Here is a 26,904-nt window from a genome sequence, read left to right on the forward strand (position 1 = left end):
TGCTATATACCTGAAACGAACACAACATTATAAGTTGTGTTATAAGAAGTATTATTAACTATACTTCAGGTAAAAAAATAAAGCGAATAGATGGAAGTTTTCAGTAGTCTAGAACTCTCCCTCGTACAATCGGAACCAGCTTAGGGTGTACTGGCCAGGGAAGTGGAGATGGATGTCTCTAAAGCATTTGTGTTGTGTCCAGCACTGACACAGCTGCTGAGCATTCATCATCTCATTCAAGAGAAGAAACAGAAGTTTTCTAACTGGAAGAGATTCTGGTGGGCTACCACAATTTAACTTCAAGACAAAGAAAATCAGGAAATTTTATATGTCATCAACACCAATGAAACTTTTCCTGATCTAAGCAGTAAGAATTAATAACTTCTATAGACTTTATGGGACTTTATTTGTACCACTATAATTGTAATGTTTTTAACACTGGCATTCTATACCTTGATCTCTCTTAGAACCCCCGACATAAGTTTTATTCATCTTTCTGTTGCCTATAGCATCTTGAACATAGTTGGAGCATGCTTAAAATAAGTTAAAAATTGAATAAAATACTTGGTTTTGAGCATGAACTTGCATGTTCAAATAATATACTACTTCTAGTACAGAAGAGCAAGTTACTAAGTTGCATAATTGTATTCTACCAATAACAAGTTTATTTAAGAAACTTGAGTTGCAATTCATAGTACTGGCTGGAAATTTATGACACATTCTCCACTACTAGATATGTAAAAGTGCTATCTGGTAATAATTTACTCAAACTACAGATACACAATTCCTGACACCCTGAAGTCTTTATTCAATACTAGGTATTTTAGATTTTCTTACCTTCTTTCTCCTTTTCTTGCCTCATTCCTTCCTTCCTTCTTTCTCTCCTTCCTAGCACAGACCACTGCTGACAATAGGTATAAATTCTAGGAAAAAAGGAAAAAGAGATTCAGGTGTTGCAACAAAGCCTGACTCATGAAAAATCACTCGATGGGATTTGTACAGATACTCAATACAGACTAAGACTTGCTTCCACACTATAAAACCTAGTAATACTAATGACACCTCTTTCTTTGACCTGAATTTAAACATAGTATAAAATCTACAGATGATTTCCTCATCTCTGTTACCAAAGAAATGGTATGTGGGCTATTTAAAACAAATAATAATTGTTATCTCAGTCAACTATGTGTGATTAGTCCTGTTTGTGGCCCCATGGATTATAGCCCACTAAGTTCCTCTATCTATGGGATTTCTCAGGCAAGAATACTTGAATGGGTTGTCATTTCCTTCTCTGGAATCTTCCTGATCCAGGGGTCAAACTCAAGTCTACTGTGTCCCTGCATTGCAGGCAGATTTTTCACCCACTGAGTCATCAGCAAAGCCCCAAATAATAACCTACATCTTGGGCAACTATATTTAAGTAAACACAAAGAATCATCCTCCAACTAATTTTATTTGTGTACTGCTTGTCTGAAATAACCAAAAATAATTTTAACAAGTAAGATGAAAGTGAAAGAGGAGAGTGAAAATGTTGGCTTGAAGCTCAACATTCAGAAAACAAAGATCATGGCATCTGGTCCCATCACTTCATGGGAAAGAGATGGAAAAACAGTGGAAACAGTGTCAGACTTTAGTTTTTGGGGCTCCAAAATCACTGCAGATGCTGATTGCAGCCATGAAATTAAAAGGCGCTTACTCCTTGGAAGGAAAGTTATGACCAACCTAGGCAGCATATTAAAAAGCAGAGACATTACTTTGCCAACCAAGGTCCGTCTAGTCAAGGCAATGGTTTTTCCCGTGGTCATGTATGGATGTGAGAGTCGGACTGTGAAGAAAGCTGATCGCCAAAGAATTGATGCTTTTGAACTGTGGTGCTGGAGGACTCTTGAGAGTCCCTTGGACTGCAAGGAGATCCAACAAGTCCATTCTAAAGGAGATCAATCCTGAGTGTTCATTGGAAGGACTTATGCTAAAGCTGAAACTCCAATACTTTGGCCACCTCATGCGACGAGTTGACTCACTGGAAAAGACTCTGATGCTGGGAAAGGTTGGGGGCGGGAGGAGAAGGGGGCGACAGAGAATGAGAGATGGCTGGATGGCATCACCGACTCTGTGGACGTGAGTTTGAGTGAACTCCGGGAGTTGGTGATGGACAGGGAGGCCTGGCGTGCTGTGATTCATGGGGTCACAAAGAGTCGGACACGACTGAGAGACTGAACTGAACTGAACTGAACTGAAGAGATAAGTGATAGAGAGAAAGTAGCACTGTGTTGGAGATCCAGAAAGTTGCCAATTCTGGTGCTACTCATTTCCACACTGTGATACCTCTTTCTTTCATAGGAAAGCAACAATTCCCTATGGAGTCTTAATATGTTGTTTAGTTACATTATTTCCCATCTCCATAGAGAAAACATTTGCTTTCACAAGTTTTTAAAAACTATTTTTAATCTGCTTTATTGACATAAAAATCAAAATTCACCAATTTTAACTTGCATGAATCTGTGTTTTGATAAATACAGATAGTCTTTGAAAGACCCATCACAGTCAAGCTATAGAAAACTTCTATTATCCTCCATGAGTTCTCATGTGCCTCTTCACAGTAAAACTACTCTCAGCCCCTAGCAGCCTACCATTCATCATTATGGTTTTGCTTTTCTAGAATTCTGTATAGTTAAATATACAGAATATAAATTAAATCTATCAGTCTAATATGTCTGACTCCTTTCACTAGCATAATTATGTTGAGATTCATATTTAAAAGACTCTTACTGCCTACACTGAATCATGCAGGCCTCTTAGTAGATCAGTTGCTCATGTATTTGTGAGTTTGTTTTTGGACTCTGTTCTGTTCCATGGACATATACAGCCCATCTTTAAGCCCATAATAGGCTATTCTGATAACTATCACCTAAGTCAGTCTTGATATCACGTATAAGTCCCCCAGTTGTGCTCATCTTTCATATTCTTTTCACTCTTATAGGTACTCTGAATTCCTGTATACATTTTAGAATTAACTTTTAAATTTGGCAGGCAAGTCAGCTGAGACTTTTTACAAGACTATGTCAACTGTATAGGGGAGAATTGTTCATCTAACAATATCAAGTCTTCTGATCCATGAAGATTGTGTCTCCATTTACTGTTCAGTTTCTCTCAGCAATATGTTATAGCTTTCACTGTACAATCATTGAACATTTTTGGTTAAATTTTTCCCAAATTATTTCCTTTTTGTTGACCATCATAAATGGTATTTTCCAAAGTTCAATTTTGTTTATTTAATTTTTATTTTATCTTATTAGCTTTTACTTAATTTTTATGTATTAAGCTTAGGCCCTTGACCTTGCTGAACTTACCTAATAATTTCATCGGCTTTTGTTAAGAAAAATTTCTAAGTATTTTCTAATATAGATAATTATGTAGTCTGTAAAAAGAGTTAGTTTTATATTATCTCTTACAATTTGTAAGATATCCTGTTGAGTGTAAGATAGACGTTAGGAAATTTTTCCCACTATCGGTAAATCCAACTGACTCAGTACAATTTTTGAAAAGGTCATTTGCAGTGCATTGCCAGTTTTGCCATCATCAGGTAACTGAATGTGTATTTGTATGTATCTGTATGTACATACACATATCTCACAGGAAGTTGTGTTAAATTTTTTTTTATATTTTTGCATTTATGTTCTTGAGAAAGATTTGTTCATAATTTTGTTTCTTGTAATGCTCTTGTCGAGTTTTTATGTTTAGGCTGTTTTGTTCTCAGTAAGAGTTCAGCTACATTAAATAAGAAACTTGTATTTTTAAAAGACAACAAAAAGAAAATGAAAAAAAGAAAAAGACACAGACTGGGAGATACCATTTTCACTGTATACAACGGATAAAGGACTTATAACTGAATAGAGAACTTCTATAAGTAAGAGAAATAAAATAGGATAATGGAAGAAAATTTCTGAGCACTCATGAAACAAAACAGAAAAGTCAAATGCCCAATGCTGCTGCTGCTAAGTTGCTTCAGTTGTGTCCGACTCTTCCTGACCCCATGGACTGCAGCAGTCTACCAGGCTTCTCCTTCCATGGGATTTTCCAGGCAAGAGTACCGGAGTGGGTTGCCATTGGCTTCTCTGAAATGACCGATAAACACTTATAAGGTGAAGGGGTGAAGGTGAAGTCGTTCAGTCGTGTCCGACTCTTCACAACCCCATGGACTGCAGCCCACCAGGCTCCTCTGTCCATGGGATTCTCCAGGCAAGAATACTGGAGTGGGTTGCCATTTCCTTCTCCAAACACTTATAAAATGTCAATTTTGTTAATTTCTAGAAAACATTAAGTTGAAACTAAAATGACTTACCAGCTAATCCATATAGTAGCAGCAGAATATACTAAGTATTTTTAAAAATATGCAATAACAGGAATTCTAATGCCCTGTTCAGTTCAGTTGCTCAGTCATGTCCAACTCTTTGTGACCCCATGGACTGCAGCACGCCAGGCTTCTCTGTCCATCACCAACTCCCAGAGTTTACCCAAATGCATGTCCATTGAGTCGGTGATGCCATCCAACCATCTCATCTGCTGCCATCCCCTTCTCCTCCCACCTTCAATCTTTCCCAGCATCAGATTCTTTTCAAATTAGTCAGTTCTTCACATCAGGTGGCAACAGTATTGGAATTTAAGCTTCAGCGTTGGTCCTTCCAATGAATATTCAGGATTGATTTCTTTTAGGATAGACTGGTTGGATCTCCTTGCAGTCCAAGGGAGTCTCAAGAGTCTTTTCCAACACCACAGTTCAAAAGCATCAATTCTTTAGCACTCAGCTTTCTGTATAGTCCAACTCTCACATTCATACATGACTACTGGAAAAATCGTAGCCTTGACTAGATGGATCTTTGTTGGCAAAGTAATGTCTCTGCTATTTAATATGCTGTCTAGGTTGGTCATAACTTTTCTTCCAAGGAGAAAGCATCTTTTAATTTCATGGTTGCAGTCACCATCTGCAGTGATTTTGGAGCCCCCCCAAAATAGTCTGTCACTGTTTTCAGTTTCCCCATCTATTTGCAGTGATGGGACCTGATACCATGATCTTAGTTTTCTGAATGTTGAGTCTTAAACCAGCTTTTTCACTCTCCTCTTTCACTCTTCACTTTCTGCCATAAGGGTGGTGTCATCTGCATATCTGAGGTTATTGATATTTCTCCAGCTTATGTCTTGATTTCAGCTTGTGCTTCATCCAGCCAAGCGTTTCTCATGATGTACTCTGCATGTAAGTTAAATAAGCAGGGTGACAATATACAGCCTTGATGTACTCCTTTTCCTATTTGGAACCAGTCTGTTGTTCCATGTCCAGTTCTAACTGTTGCTTCTTGACCTGCATACAGGTTTCTCAAGAGGCAGGTCAGGTGGTCTGATATTCCCATCTCTTTCAGAATTTTCCACAGTTTATTGTGATCCACACAGTCAAAGGCTTTGGCATAGTCAGTAAAGCAGAAATAGATGTTTTTTCTGGAACTCTCTTGCTTTTTTGATGATCCAGCGAATTTTGACAATTTGATTTCTGCTTCCTTTGCCTTTTCTAAAACCAGCTTGAACTTCTGGAATTTCACAGTTCACATACTGTTGAAGCCTGACCTGGAGAATTTTGAGCATTACTTTACTAGCGTGTGAGATTAGTGCAATTGTGCGGTAGTTTGAGCATCCTTTGGCATTGCTTTTCTTAGGGACTGGAATGAAAACTGACCTTTTCAGTCCTGTGGCCACTGCTGAGTTTTCCAGATTTGCTGGCATATTGAGTGCAGCACTTTCACAGCATCATCTTTTAGGCTTTGAAAGAACTCAACTGGAAATCCATCACCTCCACTAACTTTGTTATATTTTGAAAAATTGGCAACATCTTCCATTAAATTTAAATATACACATGCCTCAGGGGGCTTAGGAAGATGGCGGAGGAATAGGATGGGGCGACCACTTTCTCCCCGACAAAATCAGCAAAAGAACATTTGAACGCTGAGTAAATCCCACAAAACAACTTCTGAATGTTGGCAGAGGACATTAGGCACCCAGAAAAGCAGCCCATTGTCTTCGAAAGGAGGTTGGAAATAGTATAAAAGATAAAAAGATAGACAAAAGAGGGAGGGACGGAGCTCCATCCTGGGAAGGGAGGCCTATAAAAAAAAGAAAAGAGAGAGAGAGAGAAAGAGAGAGAAGTTTCCAAACACCTGGAAATGCTCACTAGCAAGCCTGTGGCGAGCCTTGGAACCTGAGAGGGCCACATAACTGGGAGAAAAAAAGAAATAAATAATTAAAACCCACAAACTAAGTGCCCAGAGGAAACTCCCAGTGGAGAAGTGGCGCAGATGCCCGCACCCCCGACTAGCAAGCAGGGGCTGGACAGGGAGTCGCGGGCGGCAGCACTTAGAGAGAGGACCAGGCTTGAATGCCACAAGGGAAATCTGAGGGTTCTAATGGGAGATAGCTAAGCAGACTGGGATAGCGACCCCACGGAAAGGTGAAAAGCCTGAGGAAAGGCAAAAAGCCCCAACCTAAGACTCTGCCAGCCTCGCTCACAGAACAAAGGACTGAGCAGAGCGAGCCGGCTGTGGGCGGCCCATCCCCCATCCCCCACCAGGATAGGCCGGGGAGGGTGGCCAGAGCCGGAAGGGGCAAGCACAGCCCCAGAGAGGCCTCCAATACCAAGCGGCAGGCAGTCTTCGTCACTAACTGAGACTTCTTGGGTTTGGGCCAGTCGATATCCGCCTGAGAAGGTGCGCCGGTTGTACACCCAGAAAACCGAGCGGCAGGGACCAGGGAGGTGATAAGTCGCAGCAACCGCGCTCACCAAACGCCTGGTCACCTGAGCTGCTTGGACCAGGGAAGGCACAAAAGCAGGCCCAACCAAGTCTGAGCCTTTGTGGAGTACCCAAGAACCTGAACCCAAGCCTCTCAGACCTGGGAAGTGCATGCAACCCAGTGCAGGCCGTGGACAGTTCCCAGCAGAGTAAACTAGAGCCTGAGCAGCATAAACAGAGAAAGCACACACGCTGTGAGCGGGGGCAATCCCAGTGTAGCTAAGACACTGTGAGCACTCCCCACAGACACCAGTGATATTTGTTAGCAGCGTTCCTCCCTCCCCACAGAAGGACTGAACAGGTGAGCCGAAAAAAGTGTCCTCCACCGCCCCCTGGTTTCAGGATGGGAATTAGACACTGAAGAGACCAGCAAACAGAAGAGCTTTTACAGAAGGAACTGCCTTGGAAGTAACAGATGGAGAAGTCTTGAGCCTACTGCAAGAATAATACTGAAAACCAGAGGCAGAGGCTTAAGACCAAATCCTGAGAACACCAGAGATATCCTGTTCCAGGGCACATTAATTGATAGGTGCTCATCAAATGCCTCCATACATACATTGAAACCAGGCACCACCCAAGGGTCAGCAAGTCAGAGAAAGACATACCACACAAATTCTCTAGCAACACAGGAGAAGAGCCGTGAGCTTCAATGTACAGGCTGCCCAAAGCCACTCCAAACCCACTGACATCTCAAACTCATTACTGGACACTTCACTGCACTCCAGAGAGAAGAAATCCAGCTCCACCCACCAGAACACCAACACAAGCTTCCCTAACCAGGGAACCTTGACAAGTCACCCATCCAACCCCACACAGTGAGGAAACTACATAATAAGGAGAACTCCATGAACTGTCAGAAGACAGAAAGGCCACCCCAAGCACAGCAATATAAGCAAGATGAAGAAGCAGAGAAATACCCAGCAAGTAAAGGAACAGGATAAATGCCCACCAACACAAACAAAAGAGGAAGATATAGGGAATCTACCTGATAAAGAATATCGAATTTTAACTGTGAAAATGATTCAAAATCTGGAAAGCAAAATGGAGTTACAGATAAATAAACTGGAGAAAAGGATTGAGAAGATGCAAGAAATGTTTAATAAGGAATTAGAGGAAATAAAAAAGAGTCAATATACAATGAATAATGCAATAGATAAGATCAGAAACACTCCCGAGGGAACAAACAGTAGAATAACGGAGGGAGAAGACAGTATAAGTGAGCTAGAAGATAGAATTGTAGAAATAAATGAAACAGAGAGGGAAAAAGAAAACAGAATTAAAAGAAATGAGGACACTATTAGAGACCTCTGGGACAATGTTAAACACCCCAACATTCGAATCATAAGAGTCCCAGAAGAAGAAGACAAAAAGAAAGACCATGAGAGAATACTTGAGGAGATAATAGTTGAAAATTGCCCTAAAATGGGGAAGGAAATAACCACCCAAGTCCAAGAAACTCAGAGAGTCCCTAACAGGATGAACCCAAGGTGAAATATCCCAAGACACATATTAATCAAATTAACAAAGATCAAACAGAAAGAACAAATATTAAAAGCAGCAAGGGAAAAGCAACAAATAACACACAAGGGGATTCCCATAAGAATAACAACTGATCCTTCAACAGAAAATCTTCAGGCCAGGAGGGAATGGCAAGACATACTTAAAGTGAAAAAAGAAAGTAACCTACAGCCCAGATTACTATACCCAGCGAGGATCTCATTCAAATATGAAGGAGAACTCAAAAGATTTACAGACAAGCAAAAGCTGAGAGAATTCAGCATCACCAAACCAGCTCTCCAACAAATGCTAAAGGATCTTCTCTAGACAGGAAACACAGAAAGGGTATATAAACTCGAACCCAAAACAATAAAGAAAATGGCAACAGGATCATACTTATCAATAATCACCTTAAACGTAAATGGGTTGAATGCCCCTACCAAAAGACAAAGGCTGGCTGAATGGATACAAAAACAAGACCCCCATATATGTTGTCTACAAGAGACCCACCTCAAAATGAGGGACACATACAGACTGAAAGTGAAGGGCTGGAAAAAGACATTCCACGCAAATAGAGACCAAAAGAAAGCAGGAGTAGCAATACTCATATCAGATAAAATAGATTTTAAAACAAAGGCTGTGAAAAGAGACAAAGAAGGAAACTACATAATGATCAAAGGATCAATCAAAGAAAAAGATATAACAATTATAAATATTTATGCACCCAACATAGGAGCACCACAATATGTAAGACAGTTACTAACAAGTATGAAAGGGGAAATTAACAATAACACAATAATAGTGGGAGACTTTAATACCCCACTCACACCTATGGATAGATCAACTAAACAGAAAATTAACAAGGAAACACAAACTTTAAATGATACAATAGCAGTTAGACCTAATAGATCTCAATAGGACATTTCACCCCAAAACAATGAATTTCACCCTTTTCTCAAGTGCACACGAAACCTTTTCCAGGATAGATCACATCCTGGGCCATAAATCTAGCCTTGGTAAATTCAAAATAATTGAAATCATTCCAAGCATCTTTTCTGACCACAATGCAGTAAGACTAGATCTCAATTACAGGAGAAGAACTATTAAAAATGCCAACATATGGAGGCTGAACAGCACGCTGCTGAATAATGAACAAATCATAGAAGAAATCAAAAGAGAAATCAAAATATGCATAGAAATGAATGAAAATGAAAACACAACAACCCAAAACCTCTGGGACACTGTAAAAGCAGTGCTAAGGGGGAAGTTCTTAGCAATACAGGCACACCTCAAGAAACAAGAAAAAAGTCAACTAAATAACCTAACTCTACATCTAAAGAAACTAGAAAAGGAAGAAATGAAGAACCCCAGGGTTAGTAGAAGGAAAGAAATCATAAAAATCAGGGCAGAAATAAATGCAAAAGAAACAAAAGAGACCATAGCAAAAATCAACAAAGCCAAAAGCTGATTCTTTGAGAAGGTAAATAAAATTGACAAACCACTAGCCAGACTACTCAAGAAACAAAGGAGAAGAACCAAATCAATAAAATTAGAAATGAAAATGGAGAAATCACAACCGACAACACAGAAATACAAAGGATTATTAGAGAATACTATCAGCAATTATATGGCAATAAAATGAATAACTTGGAAGAAATGGACAAATTCTTAGAAAAGTACAACTTTCCAAAACTGAGTCAGGAAGAAATAGAAAATCTTAACAGACCCTTCACAAGCACAGAATTTGAGGCTGTAATTAGAAATCTTCCAGCAAACAAAAGCCCATGTCCAGACGGCTTCACAGCTGAATTCTACCAAAAATTTAGAGAAGAGCTAACACTTATTCTACTCAAAATCTTCTGGAAAATTGATGAGGAGGGGAAACTTCCAAACTCATTCTATGAGGCCACCATCACCCTAATCCCAAAACCTGGTAAAGATCCCACAAAAAAAGAAAACCACAGGCCAATATCACTGATGAAAATAGATGCAAAAATCCTTAACAAAATTCTAGCAATCAGAATCCAACAACACATTAAGAAGATCATATATCATGACCAAGTGGGCTTTGTCCCAGGAATGCAAGGATTCTTCAATATCCGCAAATCAATCAATGTAATACACCACATTAACAAACTGAAAAATAAAAATCATATGATTATCTCAATAGATGCAGAGAAAGCATTCAACAAAATTCAACATCCACTTATGATAAAAACCCTCCAGAAGGCGGGAATAGAAGGAACATACCTCAACAAAATAAAAGCTATATGTGACAAACCCACAGCAAACATTATCCTCAATGGTGAAAAACAGAAAGCATTTCCCCTAAAGTCAGGAACAAGACAAGGGTGCCCACTCTCACCACTACTATTCAACATAGTTCTGGAAGTTTTGGCCACAGCAATCAGAGCAGAAAAAGACATAAAAGGAATCCAAATTGGAAAAGAAGAAGTAAAACTTTCACTGTTCGCTGATGACATGATCCTCTACACAGAAAACCCTAAAGACTCTACCAGAAAACTACTACAGCTAATCAATGAATACAGTAAAGGTGCAGGATATAAAATCAACACACAGAAATCCCTTGCATTCCTATACACTAATAATGAGAAAATAGAAAGAGAAATTAAGGAAACTATTCCATTCACTGTTGCAACGAAAAGAATTAAATACTTAGGAATGTACCTACCTAAAGAAACAAAAGACATAGAAAACTATAAAACACTGGTGAAAGTAATCAAAGAGGACACTCATAGATGGAGAAATACACCGTGTTCATGGATTGGAAGAATAAATACTGTCAAAATGAGTATACTACCCAAAGTAATTTATACATTCAATCTACCAACGATATTTTTCACAGAGCTAGAACAAATAATCTCACAATTTGTATGGAAACACAAAAAACCTCGAATAGTCAAAGCAATATTGAGAAAGAAGAATGGAACTGGGGGAATCAACCTGCTGGACTTCAGGTTCTACTACAAAGCCACAGTCACCAAGACAGTATGGTACTGGCATAAAGACAGAAATATAGATCAATGGAACAAAATAGAAAGCCCAGAGATAAATCCACACACCTATGGACACCTTGTCTTTGACAAAGTAGGCAAGAATATAAAATGGAGAAAAGACAGTCTCTTCAACAAGTGGTGCTGGGAAAACTGGTCAGCCACTTGTAAAAGAATGAAACTAGAACACTTCCTAACACCATACACCAAAATAAACTCAAAATGGATTAGAGAGCTAAATGTAAGACCAGAAACTATAAAACTCCTAGAGGAGAACATAGGCAATACACTCTCTGACATAAATCACAGCAGAATCCTCCAAGACCCACCTCCCAGAATATTGGAAATAAAAGCAAAAATAAACAAATGGGACCTAATTAAAATCAAAAGCTTCTGCACAGCAAATGAAATGATAAGCAAGGTGAAAAAGCAGCCTTCAGAATGGGAGAAATTAATAGCAAATGAAACAACTGTAAAAGAATTAATCTCCAAAATATACAAGCAGCCCCTGCAGCTCAATTCCAGAAAAATAAATGACCCAATCAAAAAATGGGCCAAAGAACTAAACAGACATTTCTCCAAAGAAGACATAAAGATGGCTAACAAACACATGAAAAAATGCTCAACATCCATCATAATCAGAGAAATGCAAATCAAAACCATGATGAGATACCATTTCACACCAGTCAGAATGGCTGCTATCCAAAAGTCTACATGCAATAAGTGCTGGAGAGGGTGTGGAGAAAAGGGAGCCCTCTGACACTGTTGGTGGGAATGCAAACTAGTACAGCCCCTATGGAGAACAGTGTGGAGATTCCTCAAAAAACTGGAAATAGAACTGCCATATGATCCAGCAATCGCACTCCTGGGCATACACACCGAGGAAACCAGAATTGAAAGAGACACATGTACTCCAATGTTCATCGCAGCACTGTTTATAATAGCCAGGACATGGAAGTAACCTAGATGTCCATCTGCAGATCAATGGATAAGAAAGCTTTGGTACATACACACAATGGAGTATTATTCAGCCATCAAAAATAATACATCTGGATCAGTTCTAATGAGGTGGATGAAATTGGAGCTTATTATACAGAGTGAAGTAAGCTAGAAAGAAAAACACCAATACAGTATACTAATGCATATATATGGAATTTAGAAAGATGGTAACCTTAACCCTGTATATGAGACAGCAAAAAAGACAGCTGTATAGAACAGTCTTTGGGACTCTGTGGGAGAGGGTGAGGGCGGGATGATTTGGGAGAATGGCACTGAAGCATGTATATTATCATATGTGAAACGAAACACCAGTCCAAGTTCGACGCATGATACAGGATGTTCGGGGCTGGTGCACAGGGATGACCCGGAGGGACGATAAGGGGAGGAGGGAGGTGGGAGGCGGGTTCAAGAGGGGAAACACATGTACACCGGGGGCAGATTCGTGTCAATGTATGGCAAAACCAACCAATATAATATTGTAAAGTAATTCAGTTCAGTTCAGTTCAGTCACTCAGTCGTGTCCGACTCTCCGCGACCCCATGAATCACAGCACGCCAGGCCTCCCTGTCCATCACCAACTCCCGGAGTTCACTCAAACTCATGTCCATCGAGTCGGTGATGCCATCCAGCCATCTCATTCTCTGTCGTCCCCTTCTCCTCCCACCCCCAATCCCTCCTAGCATCAGACTCTTTTCCAGTGAGTCAACTTTGTCGCATGAGGTGGCCAAACTATTGGAGTTTCAGCTTTAGCATCAGTCCTTCCAATGAACACCCAGGATCGATCTCCTCTAGAATGGACTGGTTGGATCTCCTTGCAGTCCAAGGGACTCTCAAGAGTCTTCTCCAGCACCACAGTTCAAAAGCATCAATTCTTCGGCAATCAGCTTTCTTCACAGTCCAACTCTCACATCCATACATGACCACTGGAAAAACCATAGTCTTGACTAGACGGTCCTTGGTTGGCAAAGTAATTAACCTCCAATAAAAAAAATTTAAAAAAAGAACTTAAAAAAAATCAAAAGAATAATATTTTGTGACGTGAAATTACAGGAAAATTATACTTCAATATCATAAATAAAATGTTGTTGGGACACTGTCACACTCATTGTTTACGTATTAAAATAAATAAATAAATAACTATACACATTCCTCACAACACAAGTTCTAACCCTGGCTATATACCCTAGAGAAATATACGTCCCTGAAGATAGGCACAAGAAGATTTATATCAGCATTGACTTGTAATAACAACAGACTGGAAATAACAGAAATATCCATCCACAATACAAAGGATAGATAAATCAGTGGTAAAATTTCAATGAAATTTATAGTATAAATCAACAAAAATAAATAAACTAGAGCAATACAAAATAATGAGAATCGAATTATTGATAAGCTTTTACATGAAAGCAGAAATTCTCAGAAGAATGGACAATGGGTATATAGAAGAGGAACTACACTCTGGGGATGTTGGTAGTGCTTATATCCCAACCTATTTCATTTTTCTATGAATGTCCACTTAATAATTACTCATTAAACTGTATATTTATATTGTATGTACTGTATACATTTATGTATACAATGTATATATACATATAATACATTGCAGACATAAATGTATATATTTATGTACTGTACATAAAAGGACAGAAAAGTATTTTTCTTTACATATGCATTATTTTACACTTTTATGTTTATAAACATTTTTAAATGAAAAGAATTTATTTATACATGTCTTTAAAAAGCACATCCTGATAATAACATTAAACTTAAGATACAATAAATATTAAACCTCAATATTTCATAACAAAAACAGTGTGTCTAATAATTTAAGTTGTCTGTTATTTGTAATAATACTCACTGCTTTTCAGAAGAGCACACTGCTGCCTCATGACTTTAGTGACAGTAAATTTAAAACAAAATTTCCTTTTTAAAACCTACACATTTCAAAAAGTTAAAACCAATAGAGTTGGTGAAACTCCAAATGTACAAATAACAGTTTGTGATGTTTTCAAGTCTCAGTTATAGTTGGTTTAGTTCATCTATTATGATAAAAATTCTCATTATCTTTATTTCATAAGTTAATAAAGATAAATTAGGCATTAAGGAAAGAATGTTTTCTATAACTCAATTTTTAAAAATAGGACAAATATTAGTCTGAAAAGCCACTATGTAGTATTAGCCATACATTCTAGAATACTTTGTGTTTTGGTGGCATAAGATGTTTAGGAATTTTAGTGGAGAAAGATATCTTAACAGGTCTATTCAGTCAAAAGCAAGTTGTTTTTTTCTTCCTAACTGACTGAAATGATTAGCATTCTATATGCTTTGAGATTTTGTAGTTCAGTTGTGCTTTTGGGGCAAGATGAGAGAGATGGCAGGAAAAAACACAAACTTGTACAATTGTAACTCTGGGCAAGCTACTTCATTTTTCTAAGCCTCATTTTCATTATCTATAAAAGGGGGCTAATATTAGGGACTTTTCAGATTTGCCATGGGTATTTACACTGAAAAAGCAGTTTATGACATATGGTAGATACATAGCACCCACTTTTCAGTTAGGATCTTTTCCAATTTTATGACTGTGTATCTAATTTAAATGTAAAATTTTCTATTTAAAATTTAGTATATTCACATCATATAAAAACCTTTCATGCAACTAATTCTGGAAATGCTAAAAATAGAAAATAATATAGTAAAGAGAAACTCATAATGCTACAGTTAAGCATTTTTACAAATACATGCACATATGATAACTTTCAAGGTGTATCCAATTCAGTTACCATTTCCTTTTTTCAAGCTATTTAGGAAAAAGGCAAAAATCTATCTTCAGGAGAATCTGATGATTCCCAACCATTGTAAGGCCAACAACAGTGACATGTAGCAAAAGGAAAAAAAAAAAAAAAAAAGACTTGACTAAAAATCAAACAAGATGATTTCTAATATTATGAACTCACCAACTAGCTATGTGACTTTTTACAGTTCATGTGTCCTCTCCAATCATTTTTCTTAACTCTAAAATAGGGTTAACCATATCTGCTGTGCCTCTTTTATGATTCTTATATGGATCTAAAGAGAAAAGAGTGAAAACAAAACCTAATCAGAAGTCTAAAGCCCTTTGATTTAATTATGAAAATAAAACATATTACCACCACAACACTGTAAAGCAATTATCCTCCAAGAAAAAAATTTTAAAAGAAAAAATAAAGAGTTGAAGGCCAAAAAAAGGTATATCTGATATTATTAGACAAGAAGACAAAAAGGAAGCAGTCACTTTAAACACTGAATAAATTTCCTTTTGAAAAGTCTTTCCTAAAACAAAGAAAGAATTTAAAAATAGAAATAAATGACCTACACACTTTACATCAGCAAACCTTCCAGATTTTAGAGTATAAATGGAGTCTGGGTAATTCACAGTCTCTCTGAAATACAGTGCTTCATCTACCAAATAAGAAGGTTAGAATGAAATTCATCCAAAGCTCTTTCTGACTTAAACCTTCTTACGGTTTCATTTAAGGAAGAGCTTTAGTAATTGGAACATGACCGACATTTTATATCAGCATAATAAACCAGAAGGCAAGAGAAAATAAGTAAATAAAACGTTAGACTAAAACGTTAGTCTAATCAGAGTTGGCAATTTTAATGGTTGCAAATTCACAAAACATCTGTGCAATGCTTCTCTCTAAATGAAACAATCTAAGCGAAAGCATTTTGAAAATCATAAGATGTTATGCAAATCATCTTTACTTGAACTCACCGACTACACGGAAACATCTTGTACATTTCAGCTGTGAACAGTCACTCAGGGTGGGCGTGAGGGGGAAGGAAGGGAGAGGAAAGAGGAGAAGGGTTTGCTTTTCTTGTGTTCTGTCTTCCAATTGTTCCCTAAGCATGTACCCAAACACTAAAACACAGCTATTTCCTAAAACATAAAAAGACAGATAGGTCTTTTTGTGTCTTTAGGCTAAGGAAACAGTTACTTTAAATTCTCATTTCTTGATTTAAGACATTTTAAAACAAGTGGTAAAGTTTGTATTTCACCATTGTATTCAATATTTTTCATATACTAGCTTATATTTTTCTCTTCTAAAATAACCTATCATTTGAATAACTGGAAAGTACTTTAAAACAAGAATTTCTAGTTATGAGTCACTGCAATGATGTTAGACAGCTTGACAGTATTATTTGCATTTGACCGTGAGAGAAACTGAGGGGTTGAGACAGAGGTAGAGCAAGAATTAGACCTCCAAGGCTGGGGGTAGAATGTCAAGCCTCCAGGAAAGAGTAATGATAGAATGGTAAGTTGAAAGATGCCTGAACATGGAAGAGCTTAGCTGTATAGACATCTAAAAATCTCCAGGAGATAAATTTGTATTTTCAGGACCTGGTTCCAGTACTTATTGGAAGTTGCCTGTTTCAACTGAATGTTAATTTGCAAGAACCTTTTGGGAAATCATTAATCGTAACTCATGACAAATTATGAGCCAGATGATTAAGAAGGAAAGCTGAGCTTAGTAATTTCTTGAAGTTGTATTTTCATCAGAACTCATCTCCCTCCTAAGAGGATGATTGAACGAACAGTGCATATTGGCCTGGGGGTTAGAGTGGAGGTGGGAGTTGGAAAGAATCTTACTTTCCTTTTTTTTTTTTCTCTGATTTTTTACCCATTACACACTTGCCATTAGTCAAATTCCCTCATGGTAAAAGAGGGATCATGTCAACATTAAAAGCTCCAAAGCAATAAATAACATGTTTATTTCCCTAAAGTTACCTGCTCAGCTCAGCTCAGGATGGAAGACTTGCAGCTTGAAATATAAGTCTTTTCAAGCTCAATTTGAGAATCTCTCATGTATCCTCTGATAATTATAGAGAATCGAGGGATGCCATTGGAATGTGCATGATTAAACAGTAATGTTTACTCAGTTAGTAAAGAATCTGCCTGCGAAGCAGGAGACCCCAGTTTGATTCCTGAAGATCGGGTCAGGAAGATCCACTGGAGAAGGGATAGACTACCCACTCCAGTACTGGACTTCCCTGGTGGCTCAGATGGTAAAGAATATACCTGCAATGTGGGAGACCTGGGTTTGATCATTGGGTTGGAAAGATCCCCTGGAGAATGGAATGGCTACCCACTCCAGTATTCTGTCCTGGAGAATTACATGGACTATAGAGTCCATGGGGTTGCAAAGAGTCAGGACTGAGCAACATTCACTTTGAGCTTCTTTGACCTGGAGAGGTTTTAATGACATTACCCAGCAAGTGCCATCAGTTAAGTTCAGTCACCCAGTCGTGTCTGACTCTGAGACCCCATGGACTGCAGCACGCCAGGATTCCCTGTCCATCAACTCCCAGAGCTTGATCAAACTCATGTACACTGAGTTGGTGATGCCATCCAACCATCTCATCCTCTGTCATCCCCTTCTCCTGCCTTCAATCTTTCCCAGCATCAGGGTCTTTTCCAATGAGTCAGTTCTTTGCATCAGGTGGCCAAAGTATTGGAGCTTCAGCTTCAGCATCAGTCCTTCCAGTGAATATCCAAAGAATATTCAGGACTGATCTCCTTTAGGATGGACTGGTTTGATCTCCTTGCAGTCCAAGGGACTCTCAAGAGTCTTCTCCAACACCACAGTTCAAGAGCATCAGTTCTTTGATGTTCACTTTCTTTAGCTCAGCAAGTGTCATAGTCTGACCCAAATGGGGGAAGAAGATTACATTGATGAGTGGAGGAGGACGCTGCTTTCAGTTAGAACTACAAGCCATGCAACCCCATGGACTGCAGCGCATCAGGCTTCCCTGTCCATCACCAACTCCAGGATTACTCAGACTCATGTCCATCGAGTTGGTGATGCCATCCAACCATCTCATCCTCTGTTACCTTAAGAGTAAGAACTAATGATACTCTTTGGGAGGGAACTACCTTTGATAAGAAAATAACACGGTAATTAATCTTAGGTGTAGAAGATGAAGCTTCGCAAACATCTGTAAGGAAACAGCAGAGTTAAACTGCTCTGCCCAAGAAGTTTCGGAATATGATCCTGTAAACAGTGAGTAGGTAAAGTGAGGATTTTAGAGAAGAGGTGGAGAAGGCTACACTACATTGTGGGAAACCATGGTAAGAATCCTCACTATGATGCAAGGGAGATTCCCAAGTCTTCTAAGAACAGAAAGAAAAAGAATAAAGTTGCTCACCTGTGTCTGAATGTTTGAAACCCTATGGACTGTAACCCACCAGGCTCCTCTGTCCATGGAATTCTCCAGGCAAGAACACTGGAGTGGGTTACTGTTTCCTACTCCAGGGGGTCTTCCCAACCTAGGGGTAGAACACATGTTTCTTGTGTCTCCTGCACTGGCAGGCAGATTCTTTACCACTGAGCCACCTGGGAAGCCCTTTTAAGAACAGAAATGCTAATAATTAATTCCAAGTTGTTTAAGGTTTTCCAGGCTCTGTTATCTCAAACTTTTAATAAACTTTGTTCCATATATTTCCTTGTGCAAGAAATGCATGGCTGTGAATAGAGAATCAGGGATGGGAAGCAGGATCTAACAGGGAGCGACACTGGGCAAACAGTGGAAGCAGGAACTCAGAACTGGGTGGACTGGATGGACTGTGAAAACATTCTCCCCAGCCTTCCAGCACCCAAAGAATCTCTGGAGAGATAACGGCAACTTCCGCCTCAAGCATCTTAGCATCTCTTCTCTGCACAGCAAGTGTGGAGACGCCTCTGGGGTGCTCTTGATCAAGAAGGCAGGTTGGGAGTGGGAGTGGGTGGATCATCCAGAGAGAAAACTTTGAAGTACATCTCACATTGTTTCTAAAGGGATGACCCAGAGGGAGGATAAAGGGAGGAGGGAGGTGGAAGGGGGGTTCAGAAGGGGGAACTCATGTACACCCAGGGCGGATTCATGTCAATGTATGGCAAAACCAACCAATATAATATTGTAAAATAATTAGCCTCCAATAAAAAATAATTAATTTAAAAAATAAAGGAGTCCCCAGTGGGACTGAGCCCTTGTCCACAATGGTGATACACTCATTACCATACTCTGAATTTTATACTTCCCTGTCTCACCTCCACTCCTGTAGCTTGTGTTTCCTGCCATCATCTCTTAGGGATCACCTGTACTCGCGTTCTTAACTTAGCATCTTCTTTGAAAGAAAACTAAAACACTCCTAATCTGAAAGGCAGCCACTTCTACCAGTTTTTTACCATCCCAAAATGTCCTTTGTACAGTCAAGCATTTAAGTGTTATGTATATGTGTATGTATAAATATACTTATACACATAAATACTTTTAACACTTTCTTAATTATCCAAAATAGAAAAAAAAAAAAAACCAAAACCGACACAATCTAAAATAGTGAATTCTCTTTTATAAAGACATGAGCTTGAAAGAGAATAAATATTATAATCTTGTTAATCACATTTAAAATCATACATAATGCATGCCATATAGTCTCAATTGCATTGCTAAGGCATTTTTAAGGGCACATCGTTCATTAGTGGTTCACCATCCACTACACTCATCTTCCATTGGTGACACCATAATTTGTTACACATCCACAAAGTATGTAGTACATAGGACTTCCTAGCAAAATAGTTCATATATTTGAAGCAATCATTTCAAATATAAAGTATTTATTGTAAAAGACTGAAATTTTACATAACATTGTCTTGAAATAAAGAATTATAACAAAATTGGATTTTAATGGTGCTATGTCTTAAAAGTTAGTTTAACATTCAGATGTCCTGTTTGTTGTGCTGGCTATCCATATGCCAAACCGGCAAAATCAAGTTAGTTCTTTGTAGTCTACTTTTCCTTCTGTTGGAACTCGTGGTTTTCTCCAACATATGATTGTGACTAAACTTAATACTTCTTACTATTAAATTGGAGGAGATTGGTTTCTTCTGATACTAATTTGCCCTTACTACTGCTTGCCTATAGTTAAAGATAAATTTTTCTAAAGGTTTAGGCTATGATTAATGTGTGGTTGTGACTTATAAACACAGACACACATGCGCACACACACTCAAGCACACCATTTTATATGTACCATGGGAACCCAGGAAGGAAAGGGTATCAGTTGGACTAGCAATTCAGCATATCAACTTACGGTTTATCATTTGTCCTTTTTTTTTTTTAATTTATTTTTTTTTATTTTACAATATTATATTGGTTGGTTTTGCCATACATTGACATGAATTCGCCCCAGGTGTACATGAGTTCCCCCTCCTGAACCCCCCTCTCACCTCCCTCCTCCCTTTATCCTCCCTCTTGGTCATCCCTGCACACCAGCCCCGAGTATCCTGTAACATGCATTGACCCTGAACTGCTGATTCGTTTCACATATGACAACATACATGTTTCATTTGTCCTTAAGTTTGATAGAAATTATTTATATTCAGCACAATTATATTCAAATGATTGAGCATCACTGGAACTAGTTTCGTCTTATAATGAGTCAACGTATTTTTGGAGGGGAGGTGTCCAAAATCAGCTGTTTCCCTGGTTTCTTGGCTTCTTTGAGTTCTTGTGAAATACTTTTGTATTATCAGATGTATCTTCACACTATTTTAAATGCCAAGCATACCATACATGAGATAATAGCTGTATTCAGAAACAATTATTAGGACCTCCTTTTAATGTCCTATTACTGGCAAACGTTTCAAACTATGCATCCTTTTTCCATCCAGCTATGGTTTTTGAGTATTTCTCTAATTAGTCATTTTAGTAGCATCTTTTCTTCACCACCTCACTAATACACACTGTGCACTGATTTCATCTGCGAAATGTGAATATCTCCTGCTATATTCATAAGCGTGAAACGCCACAGACATTCAGTGATATCTGGTGTCCAAATGTGAATGAGGGCTCCCCAAACAGCAACCCAGAGGATGCCATCAGCTCCCATGGTGATAGCTGAGGAGTTGGGGGAATTCAGGAACAAGGAAGCAGGATTGCCCCCAGACAGCTGAGGGGATTATGAAAGGAATGAATTCAGTGAGCCCGGAGGCTTGCATCTTCCCAAACATTGAATGCTAAATTCTTTAACTCGATACCTGAATTTTGATGTTCAGACTGCTTTCTCCCTTTGTTGCAAATTTATACATTAGCCTGGCTTCCCGACACCTTGGAGCACTTTTCTTCTCAGAGCTACTGAGATACTGTCTCCCAGGTTCGGAGTCCAGAACACCCCCACCAAATAAAATAACTCTCTACTTTCAGGTTGTAACTGCATTTTTCAGTCGACACATCCTAACCCTTCTTATCAAAACTTGCTCTTGGGAAAGTTCAGTTCAGTTCAGTTTAGTTCAGTCGCTCAGTCGTGTCCAACTCTTTGCGACCCCATGAATCACAGCACACCAGGCCTCCCTGTCCATCACCAACTCTCAGAGTTCACTCAAACTCATGTCCATCGAGTTGGTGATGCCATCCAGCCATCTCATTCTCTGTCGTCCCCTTCTCCTCCTGGCCCCAATCCTTCCCAGCATCACTTTTCCAGTGAGTCAACTCGTCGCATGAGGTGGCCAAAGTATTGGAGTTTCAGCAGTACCTGGGTCTAATTCACTCTACTGTGTAACTTAGTGATATCATTTGTTTCTTGGAAAATTGGGAGTCACAGGAGAAAAATTATTTTTGAACATAAAAAATTAAGAAGCTTGGGAGAAATTTTAAATATATTTGTAATTGTATCATTGAATAGCCTTAAAATGAGTTTATGACATGAAATGCTTTTATTTTTCTCTAGTTGCTGCTTTCAATTATGCTCTGTCTTGTGTCACTTACTTACTCTTTAAGGACAATTGGAAATATGTCATATCTTCCACTAGAAGTCCAGGTATGTTTAAGACTCATCTTAAATGGGCTTAAAGTAAAGTGAAAAGTGAAAGTGTTAGTCGCTCAATTGTCACTGACTCTTTGCAACCCCATAAACTATAGCCTGTGAGGCTCTTCTCTCCATGGGATTTTCCAGGCAAGAAAACTGGAATGGGTTGCCATTTCCTTCTCCAGGGCATCTTCCCAAAAGGGATCGAACCCAGGTCTCCAGCACTGCGGGCAGAGTCTTTATCATCTGAGCCACCAGGGAAGTCCATTGGCTTAAATGACATTTCTAATCTTCCTACCTACTATTCTCCTCTTTCCAGTAGACCAAACTTGTGGGTGAAAGATCGGCAATGGGGTGAAGGAATGATCTGATTTGGGTTACTCCTTCCCTTCTGTATTTCAATGCTCAATCCCCCTGATTGAAAAGTCAGAAAGAGAAATAGGAGTAGCAAAGGTCTTTTGGAGACACTAGTCACCTACTGATAGTGGGAGGTCTCCTAGGACTTAAGCTCAGGTCCAGCACCTCTGCTCTTCTGATAGAACAGTTTCCACCGAGATTCTATGCATGGCTCTCCTGGGAAGGATTTCAACTCTCTCTCAGCTTCCTCAGCCTCTGGGGCCCCTCAAGGAGGGGCAGCCTAGTCTCCCTTTCGTGTTCCTGATTAGTCCATGTTCCAGCGGCCCGCCTCCCAGAAGGGTGCATCTCTTTACCCCTTCCCTAGCAGTCTTGGAAACTGGAATGGGATGACACTCTCCTCTTCTAAGGTGCACCACATCCTCACCTGTTATTGCCTCTCTGCTGCCAAAACTTCTGTCAAGTCTTCTGCCATTGCCGAAAATATGCTGGCTGCAAAAAGTAACAATTTTTACATACATCCACAAATCTTAGGGAATGTGTATCACTTCCTCCCAGGATCTCCCCTTCCATGCTCTATTCTGATTCAAGGGCTCCAGCAGTGTAGGACTGCAGTGAAAAATGAGATTCTTCTCCTACATCTCATTGCCCTTACAGAGCTCCATAGATAAGTCTTGGCATATCTCCGTGGTGGGCAGAACTCTCAAGGAACTTCCACGATTTCTGCCTCTTGTGTACACCTGTGGTGGGATATTCTCCTTTGGGTAGGTTTTGTTGTTGTTCATTCTCTCAGTCATGCTTGACTCTGTGACCCCATAGACCAGGTGGCGCTAGTGATAAAGAATCTGCCTGCCTACGCAGGAGGCAAGATTCACAGGTTCAGTCCCTGGGTCTGGAAGATCCTCTGGAGGAGGCATGGGGCATGGCAACCCACTCCAGTGTTTTTGTCTGGAGAATCCCATGGACAGAGGACACTGGCAGGTTACAATCCATAGAGTCGCAAAGAGTCCAACATTACTGAAGTGACAGCACACACACACACACACAGAGACTGCAGCATGCCGGGTTTCCAGGTTCTTCACCGTTGAGTGGGTGGAACCTGTAAACAAAAGGATATTAGTCCTTCAATGTGTTGTTAATGGGTTGAGTTCATCAAAAGAGAAATATCTGGATGGACCTGATCTAGTTAGATTAACACTTAAAAGAAAGTGGGCAGAGAGACTGTAAGTGCAAGAGGGCCACTGGCAGGGACCACAGGGTAAGGACCTGAGAGTGGCTTCTAGAAGCTGAAGTAGTTCTAGGATGAAGACAAGTGGGAACCTCAATCCTATAAGCACTCAGAAATGAATTATGCAAACTCTCTGAGGTAGCTTAAAAACAAATCTCTCCCTAGTTGAACATTCAGATGAGGATACATTCTGGCTGACACTTTGATTTTAATCTCTTGAGACTTTGAGCACAGGACTCAGCTAATCTGTACCCAGGGAAACCATCAGATAATAAATGTATGTTGTTCTAAGTTTGTGGCCATTAAGCCATTTGTTGTGCAGAAATAGAAAACTAGTATACCCCCCCCTTCCCTCTCTGCTCCTCTTATATCATCTAAAAATTGGGGTCAAAGTTGACATGATATCTAGGAGGTAGCAGGGTCAGTCAACAACCTCACAGCAAGTCTAGAAATACCTGGCTTAATTTTTTTATGACTCTTTAGAATGGAAAAATGTGGGATGGCTGATACCTCTTAAATAAGAGCCTTATAATCCCAGAGCATCAACATATTAAATATATGCAAATGTCTTGTTGTGTGTGAACAACTGGATATTTTAGTAGCTTTCTTTTACTGTCCAATTCTAACTAGAACACGTGTGTGTGTCTGTGTCTGTGTCTGTGTGTGTTCACATATGTGTGTTTGTGTATGTGAAAGAGAGAGCAGGGATTGGGGGCTTAGCTTGTTCACAAAATTAATACATCATAAATGTCTTTCGAACTGTGATGCTGGAAAAGACAACTGAGAGTCCCTTGGACTGCAAGGAGATCAAACCAGTCAATCCTAAAGGAGATCAGTCCTGAATATTCATTGGAAGGACTGATGCTGAAGCTGAAGCTCCAATACTTTGGCCACCTGATGCGAAGAACTGACTCATTGGGAAAGACCCTGATGCTGGGAAAGATTGAAGGTGGAAGGAGTAGTTGACGACAGAGGATGAGATGGTTGGATGGCATCAACAACTTGATGGACAAGAGTTTGAGCAAGCTCTGGGATCTGGTGATGGACAGGGAAACCTGGCATGCTGCAGTCCATGGGGTCACAAAGAGTCAGACATGACTGAGTGACTGAACTGAGACATCTTTTTCATTACACAGTACCATATATTCAAGCAATTAAAATGTTGCAGCATTCATTTACTTTTGTTGAGAAACCTGTGTCCAGATTTTGAATTTGCTCTTAAATATTTATCACTGATGGCAAATTGAGCCTCAAGTAGCTGAAACTCAAGGAATCAAATTCATTCAACAAATATTTACTGAGCATCCCAAAGATAAAGCCCAAATAAGGGATAGACCTCATCTTCTAGGAGTTGGGCATACTGGAAACAGTCAAATACATAAACAAATACTCCAAATAAAATGACAGATGTTGGGGCACCATCAGTGTCTGGCAGTGTAAGGATTACTTTGTAGGGGACTGTGTCTAAGCCAGGCAGTGCATGTGCAAAACTCTGTGATTGTGCATTTATTTATGAGAAAAGATCCCACTACTTTATCATATTTTCTAAAAAATCCATGCCCAGGTTCAAAAATGAGAGTGTCTTAAGCAGTGAGAATAAGATATGCAAATACAATGAGATGACAAGATATTGTCTGGTCCAATTAAATAGGTAGACATGGTTACCTCATAGATATGGGTAGGGGCATTGGGGCAATTTTTTACTATCATTGCTTTGGGAGAAGTTTGTAAATATGTAAAAATAATAAAATCCTGAAATGAAAGCCAAACAAAAGATTTTTCAGGCAAGGATTTCTTTTTCTTCTTCCTTGTTTTTCCTTTTCTCTCTCTCTTCTTTCTTTCTTTCTTTTTTTTTTTTTTTTTTTTTCTGTCACATTGCTTGGCTTATGGGATCTTAGTTCCTTGACCAGGGCTTGAACCCAGGCCCCAGCAATGGAAGCCCCAACTCATAACCACTGAACCACCAGGTAAGTCCTGCAAGGTTTTCTAAATTTAGAATGAGTGCTATCACACAGGTAAAAGGCTGACTCACTTTCAGAAAAGCAAGAGAAAAACAAAAGCAGCTTTCCTAGAACAAATTTTGCTCCATCTACCATTACAAGCTTCCTTGATGTGTTGCTTTAATTTTAATTTCATTAAATTTTTAAAACTGGATTTGTACCCAATTTGAAAAATAATTCTTTATTCGTTGATTGTGTGCAAATTTATACTGCAAAAAATAAAGGAATCTTAAACAGGAGAGGTCAAGAACGATGGATTCAGTCTGTTCAAATGTGTTACAAGTGTTTGATAACAGAGCCCCAAATTGCATTGATAGACCAAGTCTCTGAAGACAAAAAGTGTTTTACAGTATTTACTCCAAAAAGTGCTGCTTGTTTTACAGTCCTGTTACTATGGCAATATTATCATCCATGAGTTTTGCATTAGATTCCAATTACTACTTTCCAGATTCAAGTCATTTGCAATAGCATGATTTTATCTAATGAAGCAGCTGTTGAAAACTGTTAGTGTTCTTCTGCTTTATTTCTAAGCCTCTTCTTTGCCTGTAGTACTCTATGGGTAGATAAGGCCTGGTGTGCAAGATCAACAGGCCAGTTTCACGAACCATCCCAACTGAGAGTCTGCTGCTCATCTGCCTAATTGATCAGAGAGGTTCTATAAACCATGTGACTTTATATATAGTTGCACGTAGGTCTGAAATGAACAATCCCAGCATAGGGCTCAAAGACGCCTCATAGCTACATAAATAAGATTTTCAAAGTCATGGCTTATTTACTAGTCTGATTCTGTTTCATCTTTTCCCAGGCCTCATGAAGACATAACTGTGACACTCCCTGGGCTCCCAGGTTTCTCAGTGGTAAAGAATATACCTGCCAATGCAGGAGACCCTAGTTCAATCCCTGGGTTGTGAAGATCCCCTGGAAAAGGAAATGGCAAGCCACTCCAGCTATTCTTTACTAGGAAACACCATGGACAGAAAAGCCTGGCAGGCTACAGTCCATGGGGTGGCAAATAGTCTGATATGACTGAGCACACACGCATGCATGCACGGGGCATTACCTTCTCCTACCAACCATCCCATTCTCACATTATGGAAGCACTTTGAAAGGGCTGCTCTGACGCTTATGTTATTCCCCATTCAAATATCTCATT

The sequence above is a fragment of the Moschus berezovskii genome, chromosome 6, assembly GCF_049115385.1.
Source record: "Moschus berezovskii isolate FMDL1 chromosome 6, NW_MosBer_1.0, whole genome shotgun sequence".
Taxonomy (NCBI): Eukaryota; Metazoa; Chordata; class Mammalia; order Artiodactyla; family Moschidae; genus Moschus; species Moschus berezovskii.